We start from the raw sequence: 10576 nt of genomic DNA on the forward strand, positions 1-10576 counted from the left end.
TCAGAAATGTTGCACATTTCAGCAGCAAATCACTTCTTGTATATTGATATGATTATTTTGCTTTATATTACTTAGGGTTTTCTATGCCTAGTGCTTCCTTCTTCATTTAAAAAATTTTCCAGGCATGTGGGCATGAAGCTTTTGAATAGTATGTTAACTTTTAACCTTTTTAATTTCTTAATATTGACCATATTTGATGATATATTTTCATACCTTTTACCTTCTTCCTCTGTGCCAACTGTGGCACTGAAAGTGGGTTTAAATTCCACCTCTGATGGTGACTACCAGTGCCATTTGAGGCAAGTCACTTAGGCTTCTTGAGTGTCAATTTTCTCATCTGTAAAATGAGGGGCTTAGCCTGGATGGCTTCTGAGTTTCCTTCTAGCTTTAGATTTATGACTGTAATCAGCTTTTGCCTTTATTTAATAGTATTTGTTAAGTTTCATTTTATTATTTAGATTATTTCTACTTTCTCATTCTGACATGCAGATAGTGCGACACAAGCTTGGATTATTTTCACAGTGGCATTTTTTCCTTATGTTCATATTGAGCACTACAGGACAGGATGATGCAATTATATTTCTTTTTGCATTTGGGTGAATAACAGCACCAACTTTGCCAACCACTTGATTTCCCTCTTTAAGAGAAATTATGAGCCATCTTTGCATTTAGTTGCAACTTCATTGGTTTTTCCTTTTTCCTTTTCATTTGCTTGTTTTGTAGCCAATGGGCTGGTAAGCCTAAGAACTCAGAGAAATGCAGTCTCTCCCCTTTACCCCTACTAATGATTCTTTCTACTTCCAGTCCACCCTGGAGCCACTATTCAGAGGACAAACTTCTATGAAGAAGACCTCACCATTCCTGCCACAACCAATAAGAATTGCTAATGAACTGCCACCATAAGGTCAGGCAAGTTAACCTAGATAAAGTAGCAGGGCACTCTGAGGGAGACATAGGAGGTAACACGTACCAGGTGTGCTAAACTGTCAGCACTCCTTCTATCACCACTTTCCCTCAGACCCCAGTGGACACAGCACTGACTCTGAAGCCATTACATAGGGAAGTAACTCTTACAGCAATGTCACCTGGAAACATAGCTAATGAAGACAAGGAAAAGAAATTTCTTACCACTAAAGTCATCAAATAGTTTAACATCAGAAATTGATATTTGTATTATAATATATATATAATATATTTATTTACATATATTCTTAATGGAAATGACTTTAAAAGAGATGCATTATCTTCTGCCTAGTCACTCTAAGGATCACTAGGCCTTCCTATTTGACCTGCAGCTGAAACCTCCTCTGTATTGTCTCTCTGCATTAGAACATAAGCTTCTTTTTCACATATTTAAAATTTTCTTTTTAGTTTATGGAATAAACCAAGTGTTTTGATAACATGGTACCATCAAAAAAATGATTGTACATGAAACTGTAACTCTACTATGCACAGCTTGCTGTTCCTTTCAAATATATAACAAAATTATTATGTACATTTTTTCTTTTTTTTCCTTTCCCCACCCCCTGCCCTAGAGATAACTACTATTAAACACAAAAAGGCATAAATATGTAAACTTATTCTATATATACACTTCTATTTATAAGTTCTTTCTCTGCATGTAGATAGCATCTTTCTCCACATGTCCTTTATAGTTAATTTAGTTATTTATAATACACAAAATGACTTATTCACTCAATGTCACTCTTAAAACAGTATTCTCTCACTCTATATAGCATTCTCTTGCTTCTGCTCACTTCAGTCTTCACCACTTTGTGCAATTCTTTCCATGTTTTTCTAAAATCATGGAGCTCATCATTTCTTTTTTTTTTGGAGGGAGGGAGGGAGGCAGGGCAATTGGGATTAAGTGACTTGCCCAAGGTCACACAGCTAGTAAGTATGTCAAGTGTCTGAGGCCAGATTTAAAATCAGGTCCTCTTGACTCCAGGGCCAGTGTTCTACTCAGCGTGCCACCTAACTGCCCCAAGCCCATCATTTCTTGTAACACAATAGTATTCCATCACAGTCATATACCACAACTTGTTCAGCCACTCCCCAATTAATGGGCATCCCTACAATTTCTTTGCCACCACACAGAGAGTTGCTATGAACATTTTAGAATATATAGGTTCTTTCCTTTGTTCCCTTATCATCTTTAGAAACAGACCAAATAGGGATATTGCTGGGTCAAAGGGCATAGGTATTTTAATAACTCTTTGGGCATAATTCCAGATTGCTCTCCAAAACGAATCATTTTACAATTCCACCAACAATGAATCAATGTCCCAATTTTTCCACATCCTCTTCAACATTTGTCACTTTTTCCTTCTATCATTTTAGCCAATCTGATAGGTGAAAAATGATATCTCAAGGTTCTTTTATCTGCATTTCTCTAATCAATAATGCTTTAGAGCATTTTCATGTGACTATAAATGGTTTTAATTCCTTGTTGGAAAACTGCCTGTTCATATCTTTTGACCATTTATTAACTGAGGAATGACTCATATTCTTATAGATTTGACAAATTTCTAATTGCTATTTGTGAATTTCCCTCCTTAGTTTTACTATTTTCCTTCTCAGCCTTTCTTTTTACCCTACTCCTGTTACTTTATCTTTTTCCCTTACCCTTTTCTTTCTTATTTTACCAACCCCTCTAAAATTTTCTCCCTTATCTTCTCCTGAAACTTGCTAATCTTATTCTTTACACTCTTTTAAGAGCCCCTGTCTCACCCTATCCCCCAGAAGTTCAGAAGACTTTTAAACCTCTTCAGATGTACACTTTGTTTCCTCTTCAACCCAGATGAGAGAAAGGTTCCAACATTACCAGCCTTCTACCCCCACCTGTTTGCTCCATATTAATTCTTTTCACTCCCTGTTTTTATCAGATAATTGCTCTTTTTTACTTTGTCCTACCCGATTTTATCTTTCAGAATCATTCCATCATATACAACTCAGCCACAACCTTTCTTTCAGATTACCTTAGTAATGATAACAATTTAGAGAATACTGTTAACATTTTCATATATCATAAGTAAACAGTTTAACCTTTATCAATGCCTTGTAAATTAACCTTTAATGATTTCCTTGTATTTCTTCTGGATCTTTTATATTAGATTTTTCCATTGAATTCTGGTCTTTTTGTTACCTGAAAGTCGTTCAGTTCATCAAATATCCATTGTCTTTTTGTCATTCAGGATTATGCTCAACTTTGCTTGGTTAAGTTATTCTTGGATGCTACTCCAGCTCCTTTGCTTGTCAAAATATGATATTGCAAGACATGTGGTCTCTCAGTGTAGACGCTGCTAGGACTTGATTGTTTTTTTGCAGTATTTAAATTATTTTTTTCTTGTTGCTTGCAATATTTTCTTTTTAACCTGGAAATTTTGAGACTTGGCTATGTCATTCCTGTTAGTTTTCTTCCTAGCATTTCTTCGAGGTGATGATTTGTAGACTTCTTCAATTTCTACTTTACCTTCTTATACTAGAACTTCAAGACAATTTTTCTTAACCATTTCTTGTAATGTTATATACAGGTTCTTTTTCTGATCGTAACTTTCAGGTAGTCTGACAATTCTTATATTGTCCCTCCTTGATCTGTTCTCCAGGTTGGTTGTTTTTCTAATGCGATGTTTTAGATTATCTTCTATTTTTTCTTGGTGTCTTATAATGGCATTCAATTCTAGTAGCCCAATGCTAGTTTTCAAAGAGTTATTTTCTTACTGAAGATATTGTATCTCTTTTTCTAATTGGTTTATTTTCTTTTCATAATTTTCTTAGATTGCTTTTATTTTTTCTAATTTTTCCTCTTCTCTTTGATTTTTAAATTCCTATTAATTATATTTCTTACAATTTTATATCTCTTTTTTCAATTGGTTAACTTTCTTTTCATAATTTTCTTGAATTGACTTTTTAAAAAAATATTTTTTCCTCATTCTCTCTTATTTGATTTTTAATTCCTTTTTAAGTTGTTCCAAGATGTTTTTGGGGGATGGGGGTGGGTTGTGACTGCTTTACTCTTGTGATATTACTCTTCAGGGTAGAAGTGAATTTATTTTTTTAACCTCACTATCTTCCTCTAAATATGAACCCAGATCTTCTTTTATGCCAAAGTAGCTATCTATGGTCAAGTTCTTTTTCCTTTGCTTACTCATTTTTTGTCTTTATTTTTAGCAGCTTAATATTAGTATTCTCCAATTTTAATTCCAAATTGTGAGTAAAGTTGCCTTAGGCCTCAAGTCCTTCTTACTGTTTTTTTCTGAATTCTGTCCAGGGGCTCAATCTCAAGACTCCTCTCTTCCTCTCCTAAGCCCCAGCCATGCTGTCCTGAAAACCTTACTCCCTGCAGTACTGCATATTAGACACTCACTGGTGCCCAGCCACAGCTGGGGATTGTGTCTGGTCAGCACCACCAGGCCTGACTTCTGGAAATAGCAGAGGGTCCTTCAGTCTTCTCTCTCTTAGTTGTCTGCTGTTCTTTAGATGAAAATTTGTTAGGTAAAAGTTCCTGAGGTGAAATGTCTTGAGGCCTAATCTGCTTCCCTCATGGCCTACTATTTGTTGATTTAATGGGGGTAGACTGGAAGTGTTCATACTTCACTTAGACCAAACCTCAACCCCTGGAGTCTTCTCTGAGGTCTTCTCAAGTTGTTCTAGGAAGACAACTGCTTTACCCCTTTATTTTTGCTGCTGCACATTCATTTCATGGTGGTTTTCTTCTCTGATTGTGGAGGAAATTTGGAGAACCTAGAAATTTCTGACCTATTCTGCCATCTTCCCACATAAGCTTCTTAAGTTCAGGGATTGTCTTTACTTTTCTACTTGTATCCCCAGTGTTCAACATAGTGATTTTTATATAGTAAGTCCTTCATAAAATAATTTTATTAATTCATTATTTATTTTTGCATTCAGATTGAGAATGGCAATATTGATGCAGTTTAGTTTCCTCCTAAAGTTTATCAACTTGGTATATCATCAGGTAGATATCTAACATTTAGAGTACCATCTATTGATAGGTAGCTTAAACAATGGAACAGTGAGAAAACAATACAAGACCATGTGTAGCAGAGCATTAATTTATGTGATACAGAGGGTAAGGAAACCTTCATTAGATTTGGCTATGTACAGCTCCTAGGAAATAGATATTCAATTTTGAATGAATTAATTGAATTAATGAGAAAATGAGGGGTGAATGAATTTGCTGTTCTTTCAATTCTACTAGAATTGCTATCCCTGGCAAAATTCCTTTTAAAACTCTCTAACTCATTGGCTTAAGTAATTCCTTGCCTTTGCAGGACTTGTTGCTTTGAGGGATATTTTTGGACCCTCTTAACAACTTTAGCAATTATGGAGAAAAGAGTGAAACTGTTGTTTTTTTTTTCTTTCTATATCAGGTATTATAGGTTAATGAACATGATGGAAGATTGAAACTTTAATTTGTTCTCTGGTACTGTGATCATCTGGGAATGAAAGAGAACTGTCCAAAGTAAACACTTCTTAAGTCTTTTTATTTAATCTTAGAAACATTTCTATAAAGAGGATCTGTATATACTCTATAAGAAATTATTTACTTTTGATACTGGAGTAAATATTCACTATCTGGTAGCAGTCTTGTTGAATATCTGATTCTAGCTAATCTGATCTTGACCTAGACTTTATTGATGGAATTCATACACAGGTCATAGGACTGCAAACTGATCTCATCTCACCCTCCATCATAAGGAAAGGAAGTACACGGCAGGGAAGAGAAACTTTAAAAGGGTTGACCTCCATCTGTATCCAGGTGGAGAACTGCATTCCCCATATTTTATTCTCAGCAGGAGGAGTTATCTTGCTATAAGTGGTGGCAGCAAGATGGCAGCTCCCACTGAGAGACACTTGTACCATTTACAGATGAAAAAGATGTAAAAACAAAGGTGGGCATTTCTGCTGTGAATATGCATGTACTTGTCTAAATATATACAACATCTGCAGAAGGAGTGGAAAATCTCACTGTCTCCATTTTCCTTAACTATTATTTTTGCGAGGGCTTCCAATGAGTATAATATAGAGACCTATATCCATTAATGGAGAATGCTTCTAAAATTGCCTTCCCTCCAAAGAAGGAAATTCCAAATATTGTACTCTTCTGATAATATAAAGATTTATGCCTAAACATTTAAAAAATGTGAAATCAAACTTCCCCTTATTTTGGGAGGGGCAGAGAGAATTTGTCTGTCATAATAAAATTCCTTAGTACAGTTTTGAATGATTCCTATCATGGGCATCATTTCCTGCTCAGGAGAGACAACAAAGTACAGTGGGAAGTGCACTGGGGTTGTGTCAGAAAGCTGCTTTGGAGTTCGCCTCTCTTACTTGTTACCTATGTGACTTTCAAAAAGTCATTTAAATTACCCAAGCTTGGGTTTCTTCACCTATAGTCTGTGGATGATAGTATGTGTGCTAATGGGATTTTGTCACCCTCAAGGGAAATAATATTAATAGTTCATATTTATATATCTCTTGATGAAGCACCTTTCCTAGAAAAAAATGTAAAAATTATTATCCCCTTTGGCTGATGAAATACTAAGGTTCAGAAAAAGCTAAGAGGTATGATGGATGGGGAGGGGAATCAAACCACCTAAGATTAGGGAGATGATCTTCTTTTGCCTGTTTTCTCCCCCAGAATTGAATGGTTGTTTGTAATGCTGCTAAAAGTTAAGACAGGCAACTGGTATATGCAAGTATGATTTCCTGAAGAGTATAGTACAACTATCTAGGTCCCCAGACGATGGAGAAAAATCCTAGAGGACCATTGCCTCTGGCATCGTAATCCTAGTCCTTTGATGAGTTCTCAAAACTTCATATCATTATTAAGATCCTAAATCTGTGAAGGGCTATTAAGCAGCATAGCCTGGACTTACCTTGATTAATCTACTATTTATTCAGAAAAACGTCCTGCTTTTAAACTACTAGTATGACACTTTTTGCTGTGAAATTAATTAATTACAATATTGGTGCTTCATAGGATCCCAGATCTTGAAGTAAAGTGGTCATCAGAGGCCACATAGTCCAATGTCCTCATTTTACAGCTGAAGAAACTGAGGCCCAGTGCAGTAAGTGACTTAGGTCACGTGGGTAGTAAGCATCAGAGGAGAGAGTTTTTTCCAGGTCCTCTGACTTCAGAGCTATTGTTGTTTCCTCTTTACCACTCTGATAAACAAATTCTGTTGCATGTCTTGATGTTCAATGTTGTTTCTAATTAAATACTCAATATGAAAAAAATGAAGGAAGATGGAAAGAAGGAAGAAAGAAGAAGAAAAAAGAAAAGAAAGTTGAAGAAGGAAAGACGTACCAATATCAATGTAACCCTGGGGATGTTTGCGTACTGATCATGGAGAACGCATGTGGCAGAGTTCAGTTTTGGTCTTTGCGGCTGCTCAGCCCTTGGCACAAATTTAACAACCTTGGATGTGGCTCTTATCTAAGCATACATGGCCTGACCAGTGACACTTCTCACAACTATTAGGAATGACCTTGCAGGTGGCTGCTAGATCAGTGGATGGGCTTTTTACCATAATCATAGTTAATAGCTGTGAAGATGAACAATTATTATCTTGGTATCCTTGTAGGTGATTTCTTAAAGAGCTTGGGTATATGACAGAGAGCAAAAAGCAAAACTATATCAATTCCTAAACTTTTACAAGCAGCCCAGAAGGTTGCAAGAATTACAATGGACTTCACATTCATAAACCATTAAAATTTTAAACAACATAGTAAGCAAGCAAAGATATTATAATATATTTTATAGTATCTCTTATCTTGGCTTCAGTATCCTAACTGGTGTATATGTCAAGTAGTAATATTGCATATATATACACACATACATATAAACACACTTAAAATAAGTGGCACTAATGCTCTAGATTTGTGGTTTCATTGATATAGGGAAGTATTGTAAAGAAATTCCTTTTACTAGTAAAGATCACTCAATTACTAAGTGCCTACTATGTCCTAAGCATTGTACTAAGTACTGGGGATACAAAAAGAGGCAAAAGACAGTTCCTGGCCTCAAGGAACTTAAAATCTGTTAGATCAGCAAACTGGTCTATAGCATAGAAAATTTCCAGGGGCACTAAGAGGTTAAATGACTTACTCAAGGTCACTCAGCCAGTATGTGTGACAAGTAGGATTTGAATTTGGCTTTTCTGCCTCCTAGAACATGTAACCACATTCTTTCCACCCTAGTATATGTCTTAATTCTGAAGGGGTGGGATTTATTTGTAACAGTGACCAACCAGTGTCCAGGAAAGAGGATCAGTTAGGTCTCGGCCACTTTTGGTGATATATTCTAGCTGAGGCATACACCATGGAGTGCTGAGCTTGTACCCTGGCCATGTTGGGGGACACATGCATTAGGAATTGAAGGATTGGTACTCTGGGATGATGTAGCAATGCTGGATGGTCTTTCAGTGCCCACCCCCTCTGATGGCAATGAGGGAGAAACTATGCCTCAGTTGAGTCTGAGAGGAACAGCCACTGATGTGGGAAGAACTGCCCACTCAGTAGATGTTAAAAGGAATAAAGACTCCCTAGCTCTCTCTCTCTCTGTCTCTCTCTCTCTCTCTGTCTTTCTCTGTGTCTGTCTCTCTCTGTCTCTGTCTCTGTCTCTCTCTCTCTCTCTCTTTCTCTCTGTCAACTCTATAGAACATGTGACAGGCAACTCTTTCTGGGATTTCCTATGATGGGTAAGAATGAATTATCCTTCCCCATCCTAGAAGAAATATTCACTTTTTACATATGACAGAGAAAGTACTCAGCTAGGCGAGCATAAGTCTGGGCCTCTGGTTATTTCTTGTTTTGTATTTCTTGAGCATAGGCAACTGAATAGTGACCCTGAAATGGATGCTTCCAACCTTGGAGGCAACCTTGTGAATTCAAGAAGTCAGGAGTCTTGGGTTCCTCAGTCAGAGGAGCCTACTCTGTCTTCCACAGTAATCCTTGGAGAAGATAAACATAGGTAGGAAGATAAGACCAACCCTGGCCTGGCTTGCTAGAAGAAATATATGCTAGAGTGCATGTTGCAACTATCTTGCTAGCAGCTACTGTGGCTATGTAAGACCAACAACCAGCACCACAAAAGGGTTGCTAACACAGGTTCTTTGATCTGCTTTTCTAAGGAAAGCAACTTTAAGGGTTTAACAATCTCAGTTTAAACAAACATACGTGTATCAATCACTTAGTTCAGGGAGAAAAGATCAGCCCCCTGAACTTCAGGGCAAATACAGACAGAAATTACAAACATTAACAGACAGACCTTGTCTGATTCAAATCACAATTCATAGTTACCAGAGAAGCACTGAAGAGGTTTTTGTAAATGATGATTGTAGGGAACCATATGTTTCTAGCGGTGACCGCTGCGGCCCCAGAATACCTACACGCCGGGTCCTGCGGAAAGAATTTGACTCAAGTCTTCTCAGCCAAGGGAAAAGAGAAAGTTTATTAGGGATTCACCATAATGGGCTGTCTTAAGAAATCCCCCCCTTTGTGACACCTGTTTCCACAAGCGGGCCAGATTCAACCTACTGAATTAGATTGAATCTGAGCACCTTCATGGAGGCAAGATGGAGATTATATACACAAAGATTGTAGGAGGGATTGAGGGGTGGTCTGGGGTGACTAGAGGAGGGGTTTAGGGAGGGTCTTCAGGGGAAGTCTAAGGAGGACCAGGTGAGGTCAGAGTCCAGGAACCAAGAGAATAGAATTAAGGGCAGGAAGTTCCTGAAGGAATATCAAAGGTTGGGAAGTAACTGAAGGCATGCATATCTAAAGTAACAATAGAAGGAGAGATCTGGGCCCAATGACAATGTGAGGCTTGTGGCCCTAGGGGAAGGCCAGATCCAGCCGGAAAACTCAGGGACAGCTCAAGGGGGCTCCCAGAGACCGCACTCCAGACTCAAGGGGGTTCCCAGAGACTGTGCCCTCATCAGCACCAGTATCTATATGGGTTATCAAAGCCAGAGGGCAGTTACAGCTTGCCCAGAGTCTCAACAAGCTTTCCATGACTGAGCCCCAAAAGTCAAACACCAAGCTCCCCTCAATTATATCCTGTTCAGAGCCCTGAGGGCTCTGACCTTACCCAGGCTGGTTGTGTTAAAGTTCCCCATCCAAAGCATCACATCACATACAAGTCAATGACTCCTGACTGCCTCAGTGCTGAGAAATAGCTGAGAAATATTCCAAAACAAAGACAGCAAAAGGTTTCCCACCAATTTAAACAAAGGGGAGACTTGATAGTCTTAGCATCCCAAAAGGGAAGAACAGAAAAAAGTCTGATTGCCTTAATGGTGCCAAAGGAAAGGGTGCCAAAATAAATGCTAGAGTGCCAAAAGAGAGAGAAAGCCAGTGGATCACTCCTTTTTAATTCTAGTGAGTAGATGACTCTTCTGGGTTCAGCGGCTAATTCTTTCTGACACCTCCGGCCCAGTCCTCCTCCTTTCCATAATCATGGAAAGGAGTGGAGACCAAGGGGCTATTCATATTTGTTGTATCATCTCAAAACAAGTCCTTCAGCATTGAGCATATATGACCCAGCATGTGG

The sequence above is a fragment of the Trichosurus vulpecula genome, chromosome 2, assembly GCF_011100635.1.
Source record: "Trichosurus vulpecula isolate mTriVul1 chromosome 2, mTriVul1.pri, whole genome shotgun sequence".
In the NCBI taxonomy this organism is placed as follows: domain Eukaryota; kingdom Metazoa; phylum Chordata; class Mammalia; order Diprotodontia; family Phalangeridae; genus Trichosurus; species Trichosurus vulpecula.